This window comes from Tamandua tetradactyla, chromosome 1 (genome assembly GCF_023851605.1).
Source record: "Tamandua tetradactyla isolate mTamTet1 chromosome 1, mTamTet1.pri, whole genome shotgun sequence".
In the NCBI taxonomy this organism is placed as follows: Eukaryota; Metazoa; Chordata; class Mammalia; order Pilosa; family Myrmecophagidae; genus Tamandua; species Tamandua tetradactyla.
Window position 1 is genome coordinate 167,360,305 of NC_135327.1, and position 15,357 is coordinate 167,375,661.

Genomic DNA, 15,357 nt, shown 5'->3' on the forward strand with positions numbered 1-15,357 from the left:
GATATTTTCAGGCATATAAAAGCTGAAAATATCCACCATGAGCAGAACTGAGCCTGGAAGTCCTTTAGATTGACAAAATCTTGACAGCAGATTTAAATTGGGATCTACAGAAAGAAATGAAGATTTCAACAAAGAGTGAATTAATGTTGAAATATGCAATATTTTTTCTTAAATTGCAAACATTATTAAAGAACAATTGTCATTTTAAAATAAAAAATGTTTTATTTGATTTGTGAAATATTATAAAAGCATAAGCTCTGGGAGAGGGGAATTAAAGGTATACTGTTATATGGACATTAAACTCTACATGTAGTGGTATGATATTACTTGAAGGTTCTCTGTGACATGCTAAAGATGTATACTATAAATCTTAAAGCAACCACAGTAAACCAAAAAAAGTGTAAGTCAACAAGGAGGATAAAATAAAACTATAAGCAATACTCAATAGATCCCAAAGAAGGCAGAAAAAGAGGGAAAATTGATCAAAGCACATATAGGACAAACGGAAAATCAATAACAAGATGGTATATTTAAACTAAATCATATCAATAGTCTTCTAATGGGTAAATGATCTATACACCACAAGGACATATTTTCAGGTTGAAGTGTAAAAGCAAGACCCAACTACATGTTTTCTGTTAGGCAGCCTCCATGATGAAACCAATCCCTAGCATGTATTCCAAGAAACTTCTGCCACCCCAACTCACACTGCAGTCACAGAATTGCCCTCACATCCCCCCTCTGTGATAACACCCTTGTATAGCATCCAACCTCTGCCAATTGCAACCTGCATGACTACAGTGGTGTTTAATTTTAAACCTCACCAAGGAAGAGTTGCCAACTAACAACTTAGCCCAATGCTTCCAAAACCACCCAATGGAAACTTGCCAACTTCCTGCTCCCAAGCTAGACAAGGAAAACCCATTGCCTCCCTTTCCCTATTTACTGCCAACCATCCCTTAAAAACTGTACCCCATCCCCTGCTCAGTGCTGTCACCATGGTAAGCATCAGTCCACCTGTGCATAGCCTCACAATAAACCTCCTTTAATGGATTTTTGGTTTCTTCTCCTCCCTTCTAGTTGAGAAACATATCATTTTGTGGCCTAAGCCAGGAACCAGGAATGGAAATGAAACCTCCATAAGAGGACGGAACCCATTTGCCTGACTTCAGCACCAACACCGTCAAATCATCTCAGGGTAAGGAAAAATGCTCTCCTCTTTTCTGTCCAGCACTCTATTTCTCTATTGTCCTGGACAATACATCTGAAATCCTAGCACTAGGGGAGAGCTGTCTCTACTGGGTCCTGGAACTTAGGAGCAGGTGAGATGGTGGGACACCTCCATCCACTCCTCCACATGCTCACTGGGACTTAAAAACTCTCAAGGGGGAGCCCCGTCTTGATGGTTTCTAAGTTGTCTAAGTGTGAGAGTTTCTCCTTACCCTATCCACCATCATGGGAAATAGGCAGTCCTTAGTCTTGCTGCTGGTTTAATAACTAAGAGATCAATTTTATATTGCAGTACCAGCTGTCTACAATATAAATTAGATAATGGGTCAGTTTAGGCAGAAACGAGAACCCTTGACCCACAAATTCTTCTAAACCTTGAGAATTAGTCAACATCTCTGCAAGTGGAGTAAAGTTCCATATATCTAAGCCTTCTGAACTAAAAGAGTTAAAAGAGAAAAAAAAATGAAACAAAACTCTGAAAGGCAAGATTCAGAAACTTTAGTTTTGTAATGACTGTAAACAAACCTGGGCTTAAAAAGAAATTGCCCATGGAATTTTCCTAAGAAGCAGAAAAATGCTAAAGGACTGCCTCTGGAAAAAAACAAAGACCTTTTCCAATGGCCCTGGTTGCAGCTTTTAGTAAAATAAATGTAATAAATAGGAATAGTTAAAGAAAGGCATAAGAACTCCCCAAATTCCACAGCCCTCACTCAAAACTTTCAAATCAAAGCTTAAAAACCTGATTTCTTTCTGTCCAACCTATCCTTGTCCCAAAGCCTAATCACCTAAAGCAGCTATGGGAGAGGGCTAAGCACAGAAAAGTACAATGAGGTGTGGTTTAGAATACTTTATTTTTTTACTGGGCCTGGTGATTAGAAATAGCAAGCATAAAAATGCTACAGAATAAGCTATGTTTAATATTTTTTTCACAATAAAAACTTTGCAATGGTAACTTCAATAATCAGATAATTATTAAAATATAAATAGCCTTGGAATGGAAGTAACTGAATAAAATGTAATCAAATTTCAGTAAGTAAATTAAAGATCTTTGAGAAATATGAAAAAGTTTTCCCTGATGTAATCTTGGGACTAATTAAACAATTGCAGTATGTTTTCTAAAACTTGATAGTCAATGTACCCTTTAAGTTGTAATTTTAAGATATCATGAAAACAAAGATTTTTTTCAACCTCACATAAAAGAAATTTTATGGTAGATTTTGAATTAAACAAATGCTATTTTATTCTGCTTGGGTGTGTTCTCCCTAAATTTATACAAGCTTACTAATAAAATAAGCTAGCTTAAGGTAATATTGAATTGAAGCAAGAGATTTTAGGGATATTGTAATTTAATCACTGGTGTGTTCTGAATATAAAATATATAAATTCATGGCTGTGTTCCTAACCCAAGCATGTATTTCTTCCTTCCTCCATTACTTTTTAGTATCTCTGCCTCTTCTCCCCTTCATGAAGATTGATATTTGGAGGAAGTATGCAGGCTCAAAAGCTTTGCAAACTTAATATCAAATTCATTTCTTATTATGTGCTGTCTGGGTACATAAAAATTACAGTGGAATGGATATGGAAGGTGATGGAAAGTTTAATGGAACGAGTTTTGTTTGTTATAGTCATTGTTGACTATAAGCTCTGAATGAAGATAGAGAGTTGTTAAAAGGAGTGTATGAAAGTGAATTCTGGTTGAACAAATCAGTGCTGATTAAAATTTAATAAGTCTATTATATATTTCAAAAGGAAGCTTTTGTGTCAAGCTGGGTATTCATGCAAAACTTAAGTTTAGTTTTTCTCCCTGATAAAATAATATGGATTGTTAGTCTGTTCCTAATGTAAAGTTTTTAAAAAGTTTTTTCTTAATCATCTCATTACTCTGTCTAGAAAACAAATATTTTACATCAGAATAATATCCTCATTAATAACGTTAGCCTTCTCATCATTTATTTCAGAAGACATGTCTTCTCACTGTTCAGGGAAAAACAGTTAAAAATAATTTATTCTTTCAACTTTTATAAATAAGGTGTTAAAACAGTTTAGCCTATTGCATAGGAGAAGTCTGGGAAGTATTACAGTGGTTAAAAAGATTTTCTATCCTGCTGCTAGTTAAAGTTTTATAGGTAAAATAATATAATTCAAATATTTAGTGATTGTATAAAATTTCTAAAAACCAGACAATGTTTTCACTATCCATGTTATATCCCGATACTAATCTGTACACCATTCAGCAATGATATGGTGTTGTTAGTTATAATTTTAATTTTTCTTAAAAAGGTACAGGTCATAGAAACAGCCAAATTATCAGTTGTACTGCTTTGCTCTAATAATTCTCTAAAAGTGTATGTGGTCAACTATAGGTCAGATCTCCATATGTAACAAGGAAAAACTTTAAAAGAAAGGCAACACAAGTATATATATATATAAAATATTTTATCTGTTAATTAACATAACTCTGGTAAATGTGTAAGAGTGAAACAGAACAAAAACTCTGCTATGGTTTGTTAATATAAAACAACTGCTGTTTTTATTTCTGAAAGCAGCTTCATTTTTAAAATGCTTATAAAAATTATAGCTCCTATTGTAAGCTTTAGCTGTTATCTTTAAATCCTAAAATGCTCTACTCTTTGCATAGCCTAGCAGTTCCCTGGAATAATAAGTGTCCACGTGACACCAGAAATTTAGATTTAGTTTTCCAGCTCTGAAAGTCAGCATTGGCCCATAAAGCAACTGTTAGAAAAAAAGACTGAAAAAAGATCAAACTCTGATTGAAAATGTGATGAAACTGATCTTGCTAAAACTAAGGTGAATCAATATACAAGGTGTGCCAGTTTGAAAGGACCACATGGCCTAGAAAAGCCACATTTTAATACTGATCCATCTTGTGGAAGCAGCTATTTCTTTTAATTCCTATTTATTACTGAGGTTGGAAACTTGATTAGATTATCTCCATAGAGATGTGATATACCCAATTGTGGCTATTAAACTTTGATTAGAGATTTGACTCCACCCATTCCAGGTGGGAATTGATTACTTTATTGGAATCCTTTAAAAAAGGAAACATTTTGGAGGGAGCCATGAGATCCACAAGAGCTGAGAACCCACATAGCCAGAGACCTTTAGAGATGAAGTAGGAGAACACCACTGACAGAGCTTCATGAAACAAGAAACCTGGAGAGAAAGGTAGCAGATGTTGCCATGGTCACCATGTGCATTTCCAGTGGAGAGAACAATCCTGAACTTCACTGGCTTTTCCTGAATGAAGGTAACCTCTTGTTCGTGCCTTAATTTGGACATTTTTATAGACTTGCTTTAATTGGGACATTTTGATGGCCGTAGAACTGTAAACTTGAAACTTAATAAACTCCCCCTTTTTAAAAGTCATTCTGTTTGTGGGTATTTTGCATTCTGGCAGCTAGCAAACTAGAACACAAGGTAAAGAATAATCTTGTCTGTATTTTAAAGCTTCAACATTTATGTGAAATTAAAAAATGTTTATTTTATCCAAAATTTAAGCTAGCAAGCTAGAACACAGAAAAAAGACTATCTAATTTAATCTGTCTAGTCAGTTAATTAACATCCTACTTCAGCTTTATTTAATATAAAATCTAAAATAAGGAATAAAATCTCAATATTCTGTACAAATTAATGTTATGCAGTGATGCATTTCAGAGTATTTTGAGCAGAAAATAATAAAAAAAAATTTGCAATGTCCCTTGAGGGACTGAAAATATAAGAACTATTAAACTTCCCCACCTGGGACATTCTTGAAATTTTCTTAATCAGGAGGAGCTCTCAACTTAATAAGCCAATACCACAATTTTGAGGTTTGCCCTTATGAAACTTATTTCTGTAATAGAAAACTGAACCTACTTATGATTAGTGCCTGTGTTAGTTAGATTCAGTTGTCAACTTGGCCAGGTGAGCATACCTAGTTCTGTTGCTGCGGACACAAGCCAATGGTACGTGAACCTCATCTGTTGCTAATTGCATCTGCAGTCGGCTAGGAGGCGTGTCTGCTGCAATGAGTGATGTTTGACTTAATTGGCTGGTGGTTAAATGAGAGAACGCAATGTAGCACAGCCAAGCAGCTCAGCATTCCTCATCTCAGCACTTGCAGCTCAGCCCAGGCCTTTGGAGATGCAGAAAGAAGTCACCCCGGGGAAAGTTGTTGGAACCCAAGGGCCTGGAGAGAAGACAAGCAGAGACCATCTTGTGCCTTCCACGTAAGAAAGAACCTCAGTGGAAAGTTAGCTGCCTTTCCTCTGAAGAACCAACAAAATAAATCCCCATTTATTAAAAGCCAATCCGTCTCTGGTGTGTTGCATTCTGGCAGCTAGCAAACTAGAACAGTGCCTAAGAGTCATTTCCAGAAAATCTCTGCTTTTGCTTAAAAGTGGTTTCTTTATAAGCCAAACTCTGAACTTCCCCCCAACATGAGGCATTATTTCCATGGGGGTAAGCCTGGCCCTGTCATCATGAAACATAAGTTCCAAGGATGGGCCTGGCCCTGGCATCATGGTTTAACTGACAAAAAGAGGGGAAAGAAACAGAGTTTTAATGGCTTGGAGATTTCAAACCTAGTCAAGAGATCATTCTGGAGGTTATTCCTATACAAATTTCAGCCAGATATTGCAAGCTGCTACAATATGGCAAGTCCCAACCAACACTGTTCCTGGAAACCCTGAAAGATATCCTATGCTCTATAAAATTTTACTAAGTAGGTTTGTTTTTCAGAGACTTAAAGCTCCCAGATTATTGCAATGCAAGAGAAGCTCTGAAACCCAGAGATACCAAATTCTCCAAGAACAACAATCAGTTACATTGTATCATCTCTCTGCCTCTTAATAACAACACCCCTTTTCAGCTAGAAGCAGTTAGAGTCCCTGCCCAGATATCCCTTTTCATTTTTGGGTCCTATCTCTTAAAATTCTTCAACAGCTTTACTTGCAGAGCTGTCTAACTGATGATTAACCAGGCTGTTGAGGGCATGCTACTCCTCTAGCAAAAACATCAGCACCAGTCACTGCCCTGTGACAAAACAGGAGAACAACTCTACGCCCCAACCAGCCAGAAGCATACACAGGAAACAGACCTTCATCCTTCAGTCTCCTGTGAAAGCTAAAAGAAAAAGGCTGGAATGTTAGGCAGAACCCCTTCCCCCATTATGCGACCAACCCCTAGCAAATATTCCAAGAAGTTTCCCCAACCCCAACTCACCTGGCAGTTACAGGATTGCCCCTACATCTACCCTCTGGCAACAGCATTCCTGTGATAACCCCCTCATACAACATCCACCCTCCAGCAGTTACAACCTTGTGTGATCGCAGTGGTACTTAACTTTTAAATCTCGCTAAGGAAGAAATGCCAACTTAGCCCACTGCTTCCAAAACCAACCAAGGGAAATCTGCCAACTTCCCGCTCCTAAGCTAGACAAAGAAAACTCACTGCCCCCTTTTCTCTGCTTCCCACCAACTATCTTACACAAGCTATACCCCTTCCCCTGCTCAGTGCTGTTGCCACCATGAGAATCAGTCCACCTGAGTATAGCCTCACAATAAAGCTCCTTTAATGAGTTTTGGTTTCTTTTCCTTCTTCCTGGTCAAAAAACCTATCGTTTTCTACACGCAATGAACTTTTAATAAAAAGACATAAATTGGTTAAAAGTAAAGGATGGAGAAAGATATGCTTGATAAGGGTATTTCAAGGAATGATTGTCAGCTCATATTAATATAAGAAAAACTAGATTTCAGCACATAATATTGCCAGGGATAAAGAGAGACATTTAATAATGATAAAGTGGTCAATTCACCAAAAGGAGATAATAATCTTATATATTTGTGCACTCAATAAGAGAGCTTCAAAAATATATGCAATTACAGTTAAAGATTTTATTTTTAACATTTTATTATATAAATTCTATGTTTATATAAATAGAATAGTAAAATAAACTCCTATATAGTCAATACCCAACTTCAATAATTATTAATTTATGTTGAATAACAACCTCCACTTCCTTCTCAAGTTTTGAAACACATCCCATATATCATATCAATTCATCTGTGAATTATGTGTCTCTAAAAATAAAATGATGTCATCTAAAAATATATTTACAATACTTCCTAAAGATACTCAAGTAACCAGTGTCATATATCCATGATTGTTCTTACTGTTTTGTTTTTTGCAGTTTTGCTTGTTTAAAGTGAGGTCTACATAATTTCTCATTTTCCATATGGCAAAGCACAAACTTATTTAAGTTTTTATGTGCTCTTTTTCTTCTCCAATTTTATGGCATTGCACTTAGCCATTACAATTTTCTCTCAAAGCCCTTAACTCTATAGATAGAGCTACGTCTTAGTCACCACCACCCCTGATTCAATGTTATCACATCATTTTGACTGTCCAAATAGCAATTTTTAATATATTCCTTTTGTATTGCCTATTTATAAAATAAAATGAGTTTTCTTGTACTTGTTTTCAAGGACAATTCACACTTTTAAATATAGTCTAATAAAGCAGGACCTTTTGGGTACATACTCTATGTTGCCTGAACAATGAGTCAGCTATGACCTGGGATACACATTTTGTTGGAAGCCATTGCACCAAACTCCACTTTTCTAAGATCCAATACCTTCCTTCTTTCTCCTGACCTTCAACCCAACATCCCAGGGACCCAAAGTACTTGAAATGATGGGCAACTGTCTTTCCCAAACAACAATTCTAAACAGTTGACACCGACTCAGACAGCCTGTTGCCCTGTAATCTGATTCTCTTCTACAGAAAAAATTGTTTTCAAAAGCAATAGAAAAATGAGGTCATAGGGTCCCAGTTTTTAGAGCACAAGACAGCAATGCATATCCAGAATAGTACTGGGCCCTGGGTGTTTCTCCATGGAGATAATGGGAGAATTAGAGGGCCTATACTTCCCATCTTGTTGAGTTCCTACCTTGTATACTTCCCCCAACTAAACCCATTCTTTAGTATTAACCATGTGCTGTGAATGTGTCTCTTTACCTTGAAGTGTGGCAGGTGATAGCCAGAAAGAAAAACTTTGCAGAGTTCTTAGGTAAATATCCCAAAGCACTTCCTAATATATTCTAAGCAGATAAAAACAAACAAATCCCCCTTTTTACAAAAACAGAAATCTGACTGCATTCAGCTGGATCTCTATGTATACATCTGGCAATCAAAGTTTCTAGAAAATCCTTATTATTATTATTTATCATTATTATTATTATTCAAGTAAAAACTTTCTTCATGAGAGTATATGTATGCTGACAAAGAAGAGAGCAGAGGATGTTATTTTCTAATATGCTATACTATTAAGGAACTTTATCGTATTAAACTATAGAGGCTTTAATAGAATAAGTTACAGGACTTTTATTTTACTGGTACATCATTTACAAATTAGAATTATAATTGCCTTTCTAAAGTTTCTAACTTTAGAAATTTAACAGTAAATTATACTTTATTCAGTAATAGGAAATAAATTCTAATAAATGAATTGCACAAGTGTCATAGATTAGAAAAAGCAAGTATGTTTTTTGCAGTGTCAACCCAATTTTAAGCCTCTTTGAATATATAGCCAGAGGCAGGCTTGAATATTTTATTTTCATTTGTAATCAACCAGTGATTTTTAGATATTATTCATTCTCTAATGCAGCCACAGCTTTTTAAAATAATTCTAACTCCATCTTTAGCCTAATGGCGGAAGCAAAGTTCTCATACATCATAGCAACATTTCACCAGTTCACACATGATTATTTCCATTCAAGCATAAGATAGAAGTACATGAAACAAAACAAAAAAAAAGGAAAACAGATAAATAGAAACCACCCTAGAAATCTATTTCGTTTCTCCCATCTCCGCATAAGTTCTTAGAGATCCTGGTAGTAAATTCATATTTTATTATTTCTATCTTCATCTCTATCTATAAAGGACCCTTGCTATATTATTTGAATATAGCTATTGTTTCACATGGTCTGTAAATGAAAGAGTGAATGAACACCAGTAACAATATTTATAATTGCAGAAGTCTTTGGGGAATCTGCTTCTTATCCGTCTTCCCCATATGTCTTCTTGGGGAATTGCCCTTCTACAAAAAGTACTCAAGTGTAAGTCAATCAGATTTGGTACTATCGTCCCGGTCAAATGTTTTGATCCTAGAATGTGCCTGTGGTTCAAGCAGAGAGAATTAGAGATCGTTTGAGGAGATTGATACCGGAAGTAGGAGAGTGACTGCATTTTTGCTTATGAAAGAGTGAGCAATAAGGACTATGTAAGTTTTGAGTTGTCAGAGAATTCCTTTCAGCCATAGACAAAGCATTTGACAGAGAATGAAGCCTGCATAACTGAAATCAGAAGTGGAAAATTACGGAACACAGTGATACCACTTGACAGCTAATAGAACCAATATATCTTCTACTTTATTTTGTTTTTGTTTCACTGTGGTTTTTAAAGTCAGTTTGAATTGGTTTATGACATTTAGAACTAAAAGACTTCCAATTAATACAATGTTCTGTTCCAATTAATACCACTGTTCTGCATAATTTAACATGTATTTCCTCCCTAGAAGTCAGAATTCCACTATGGCCTGGTCCATTTTTTAACACTTTAAGAGTGTGTTAGTCAGGCTCCTGGCAGGAAACAGATATGGCAATGCTAGGGGTTAAGGTGAAAAGAATTGTTGAAGAGACTACTTATGAGGTGTGGACAGGGTCAAGGGAACCAACAGGTATGATGAAGATGCCAGGCAGGGGGACAATGGCGAGTCAGTCCTACCTTCAGGCCCCTACAAGGACAAGGTAGGGACCCTTGTTACCAGAACACCCTAAATCTGTAGCCAGGGGGAGTGCACCCTGCAGAAGCAGAGGCCCTGAGTAGATGAAAGGACTCTGCCAAAGCAATAGGCCAACAAAAGGGAGGACACGAGACAAGAATAAACACTCCAGTCCCTCTCCCTCCTTTCATCTGATCCTTTTACCTGTATTTCTCTTTGCTCAAGCACAGATTGCAGATGGAAGGGGAGCCAAGGTGAGGTACTTCAGAAATCAACTTCCCAAGGCACAGAGTAGGAAAGAGAAGGGAGTATGATGAAGCTGGATGGGGTAAATAGAAAACCCAGCATAAGATAAACTTTATTATACATGCCGCTAGTTTTTCACCCAGGTAGACTATCCAACAATCCATCTTCTACTATATTAAATGGATATTTCGCTGAAAGAGTAAGTATGAGAATAAAGACTCATGTTCTCTGTATTTTTAATTTAATTTCTGTATGATAGTTTTTCCATTAACTGACTCAGTGTGGTAGAATCATTCTTTTTCATCTCTCCTATTCACATTTCCTTAAGTTTCTATTGTCTCTGTGGAATGAGTGTTAAGACACTTACAGTATTTCTCTACAAGTTTAAATTCATTGTTGACATTTTTATCAAGGAATGACCTTATAAGTAAATATGGCAAATGAAAATATTCAGAGGCACTAAGTTTCAGAGATGAACAAGAATTGGCTTATTAAAAATACCATTTAACATAGTGTTCTTTCTAACTGGCAAAATATAGGTTCAATCAAACCAGTTTTCAATTGTTCTATTTAAGCTCCCTACTCTTGCAATGCTTTTTCCAGGGGTCATATCATTGGATCAACGCCTATTCTATCTGGCTTCTAACTCATACTATGACCTCTGTTCTCCCAGGACTGTCTTAAATTTGGTTTTGCTCATTTATTGTGAGTTGCTTTTTCCTCTCAGTATTTCCATTCCTGGCATAAAATGCCCACCTCCCGTCCCCAATGATAAATGTAATAAATGTTATTTCTGATATGCTAATGAAAGAGACAGCTCTCCCACCCAGAGTAATATTTGTGAAGTTAACTGTAGCTTTCCAGGTATGACTAATGTAAAGAAATGACACTAATAAAAATCCCAGGCCAGGGATTAAGGAAAGGAAGTGCCAGGAATACAATGTAACGTTAAAGGACATCTTTTGGGCTGGCAGATCTTATCAAATTTTTCACGTTAATTTATGGAGATTTTATATTCACTTTGTGGCTACAAATTGGTGGTTCACAGAACATATCTACACGTGAAATATGTTTTTCTCTATAAATGGTATTGACATGCCTGGTGTTTATAGGTAGAATTAGCTACCAGCATTTAAAAATTGGAAGATTTTTTTCATGTATACCTTACTTTTCCACTTTTCTTGAAAAATCTGACTGTCAAATAATTGGATGTAGTTTAAGTTTAAGTTTCCCATTTTAAAGGGCATGTGTTCTACCTTTCAGAGTTCGGAGGCCAAATGGTGCTGTGCCATTTCTCATGACATTTGTATTGTTTTTCTTTACCTTAATATAGAGTTAAGAGGAAAGTTAAACTATTTCTGTATTATTGTAGATTAACAATGGGAAAATAAGAGCTAAGCCAAATTAAAGGGCTATGGATTTCAAGAAAATGGAAGAAATCAGTTTGCTTTCAGAAAGTTAAAAAAAAAATCATACTTGTTTATAACCAAATGAATTGTGTCTTTTCAAAAATGTTAATTAAAATAACTTGATGAAGTCCTTGCCTGGGCCCTATTAGCAATTACATCCATTGATTTGTCTAATTTTTAAAATATGCATTCTCTTTTTCTTTCTTTCCCTATCCCCCCCACCCCCACCCCACCTCCGCCTCATACAAATATTAACAGAGCCTCACATTCACAATTAACACAACTCAGACACAAATTTTGCTTTATCTCCTGGGTACTTTGTATATATGGGCAATAACTTAATCATCAAAAACCCTGAAAAATATAAATAAGTATCTTCAGTGTTTTAAAAAACTAAATAGGTTCAGAAAGGATGAGAATATTTTCTGAAATCCTGTAATTTTTAAGTATTATTCAAACTCTGGGATTAAAATCCATGGCTGTGCTACTCTAAAGTCAAATTTCAAAGTATAATGTCATGTAAATGATAAATATTTTACAAAAGTTATTGCATTTTTTTAAAAATGAAAGAATATTAGGATGAAAATCATAGGATAGAGGATTAGGAGAGCATAGTATCAAAGAGCAGTGTGTTACCTGGTTCACATTATCAGCCAGTTAGCTATGTTTTTCTGAAAGTTCACTGAAGAATACCCAATTGGGACATTTACAAATATTTATAAATATGAATTATCAAATTATTATACTCACCAAAGAAATGTATTATAAGATGATTGCATTCTTTATAATAGTGGCTTTTATATAGTCTTATAGCAGAAAACTCTATCAAAATTTAGAAAGTATGAAAAATAATGGAGTGCATGATTCAGCATTCTGTTTTGAGACATTCTTTTACTTCATTTAGCAAGGCCTGAGTAAGCCTTACTGCTGCAGACTACTATAACAAAATTTGATGAAAGAATCAAAATCACTGATAAAAATAAAATTACAACTTATTGGTCACTACTTATGTATAAGACATCTCTATACTATACCCTTTATATAATGAGTACCTTTTACCCTATGAATTCAAGGGAAGAATGAATTATGGAAGCCAAGGTCTGGATCGAAGGTATCTCCTTTGGCCAAGAGAGCAGGTTCACTCGGAGGGGGTGGGTCTTCCACCAGGTTGTTCTGGAAGTGCTGCCAGTCCCATGCTTGGAGATGGTGGGCCTGTGCCCTAGTTTTCGTGGGAAGTCCAGCTGTGACCACAGCATTTAGAGATGGAGGACCTGTGCCCTAAGGTCTGCAGAGAGTCAGGCAACTGTCCCAACATTTGAAGAGGGTGAGGCCTTTATCCCAGTGATCAGGCAGAGTAGGTTTGGGAAGGGATGGGGTTGCCACTCCATCAGACCTGGAGGATAAAATATCAAGCTGTAGGTGACTCTGAGATCTTGAAATCTAATGGAGTTTGCACTGCTAGGTTTTTAAATTGTTAGAGACAAAAGACCCTCATTTTCCTTACAATTTCTACCTTACAGAATGGGAATGTTCACCCTACGCCTGTCCCTCCATTGTATACTGGAAGCAGGTAACTTGTTCTCCAGATTTCACAGATCCAGAGGCAAAGGGGAATCGTGCCTGGGACTGATCACACCCATAACCGATTTTGGTGAGATTTTGTATTTAGCATTGTTCATGAAATGACTTTAGGCAATTGGGATGTTAGGACAGAATGAATGTATTCTGCATGTTGAAAGGACATGTCTTTTGGGGGCCCACAGGATGAAGCATGGTGATTTGAAGCTGTATAAAGTCCAGAAAACACAAGTTCTTAAACCTAACCCATACCTGTGGGAGTGAACCCACTGTAAATGGGACATTTTCAGGAGGTTATTTCAATTAAAGTGTGGCCCACCTCAGTCAGAATGGGTCTTCATCCTGTTACTGGAGTCCTGTACAAGAAGAGTGAAATTCAGACATAGAGAGAGCCACAGAGGGAACAGCCAAAAGCTGGACATCAATAGAACCTGGAAGAGATGGGAGAGACCAGGAGATGCTGCCATGTGCCTTTCCACATGACAAACTAAGGACCAAGGATAGCCGGAAACCACCCCCAGGGCACCATAATCTTTGGGAAGAAAGCACTGCCTTGATGATGGCTTGAGTGGAACTTTTTCCCAGCTTCAAACCAAAGTGAATAAGTCCCCATTGTTTAACCTGACCCATTTCTTGATGTTTGCTTGAGGAGTCTAGGCAACTAAACCACACTTTATTTTGAGGTAGATGGAGTTTGATTTTAGGGGATGCTCATTAACATTTCTAATTTGTAAGCATCTAAGGGACAGCTAGTAAGAGATAAAGCTATAATTCAAATCAAGGGCTATTTGGCTTCACCTCAACTTCTCTTAATCACTAATTTACACCATCACTCCTGCTAAGAAGAAAAAAAGTATACAGAAAAGATAACCTGAACAACAGGGAAGTTACATTTAAAGTAGGAAATAATTAAGTTAGAGTAATGAGTACTGGAAAGATAAAGTCCATGTCATGTTACTACAGGAAGACTTCCGTGAAGAAGAAATCCCCCTTTCTTTAGTCACATTTTCATGGTAGACATTACTGACATTCACAAATACTGGTTCCACTCTCCCTTCTGGACTCATGGAAGATTATATTCCCCAGCAAGGTAGAATCATGCAATTATTCCTGGCCACTGAACTGTAACTAAAAATGATGTATGACTTTTGTGAGCAGAGCACTTAAATAGGAAAAGAGTGAAAATGTGAAAGTCTCTGGGTGTCTATGTGGAAAAAAGGCTCCTCAAAATGGACAAGTTGCAGGAGTCATATTTAAGCATTTGTTCTGGCAACATCCTGAGATTAGGAATTGTTACTACAACATAGTCTAGCTTATCTTCATTAATACAATAATGAATACATGCAAAATATTATTGATGACATTTTAAAGTAAAAAGGAATAAAATCCACTGTCCTAATTAATAAAAAGAACATTCACAGCAATATTGATAGCTCCCATAGGAAATGCATTCATTTTATGAGTTCAGGCTGTTCCTATGCACAAAATCATACAAAAATTACTGTCAAGAAAGGAGCTGAGCTGGAGAGAGCTGAGCCACTGCATGTGAAAGTAGTTGATTAATTACTATAAGCCAAGCTGAAAGTAACAAACAAACTTTTAATCATTTACTTTGAAAGTATAAGCAAGGGGCCAAGTAAGAGAGTGCCTTCTACCTAGTGTTCCACTGTGCCTGTGAATGAACTGTGAATTCTGGGCAGTGGCCAGTGGCCAGGTAAATCTCACATATAGAGGGATTGTCTCACTGCTGAGGAAACCCTAAATAAAAGGTCCCTACAGTTTTATGGAACCAGGGCCCAGGAGGAAGGGGGAGGAATGGATTAGGCTGGGAAAATACTGAGTACTGAGTCAAAGTGGAGAAAAAATATCTTCCTAATCTGCTTTCATCCTTTCTACACAAGTAAGGAGATCTCAATAGAAGCATCTGAAGGTCTTACCTGAAGACCCTCCAATAAGGAGGGCTCTAAATGGATGTGTCTGGGCTGGATATGTAGATCTGTATAAGAGCATGGTTGGCTATGAGAAGACTGAGTGCTTGACTACTATCCTCTGCAGAGACTACAATGTACTAGCTGTGCATCTAGTGTGGTTTGGGAAGGGCATCTTTTGTCC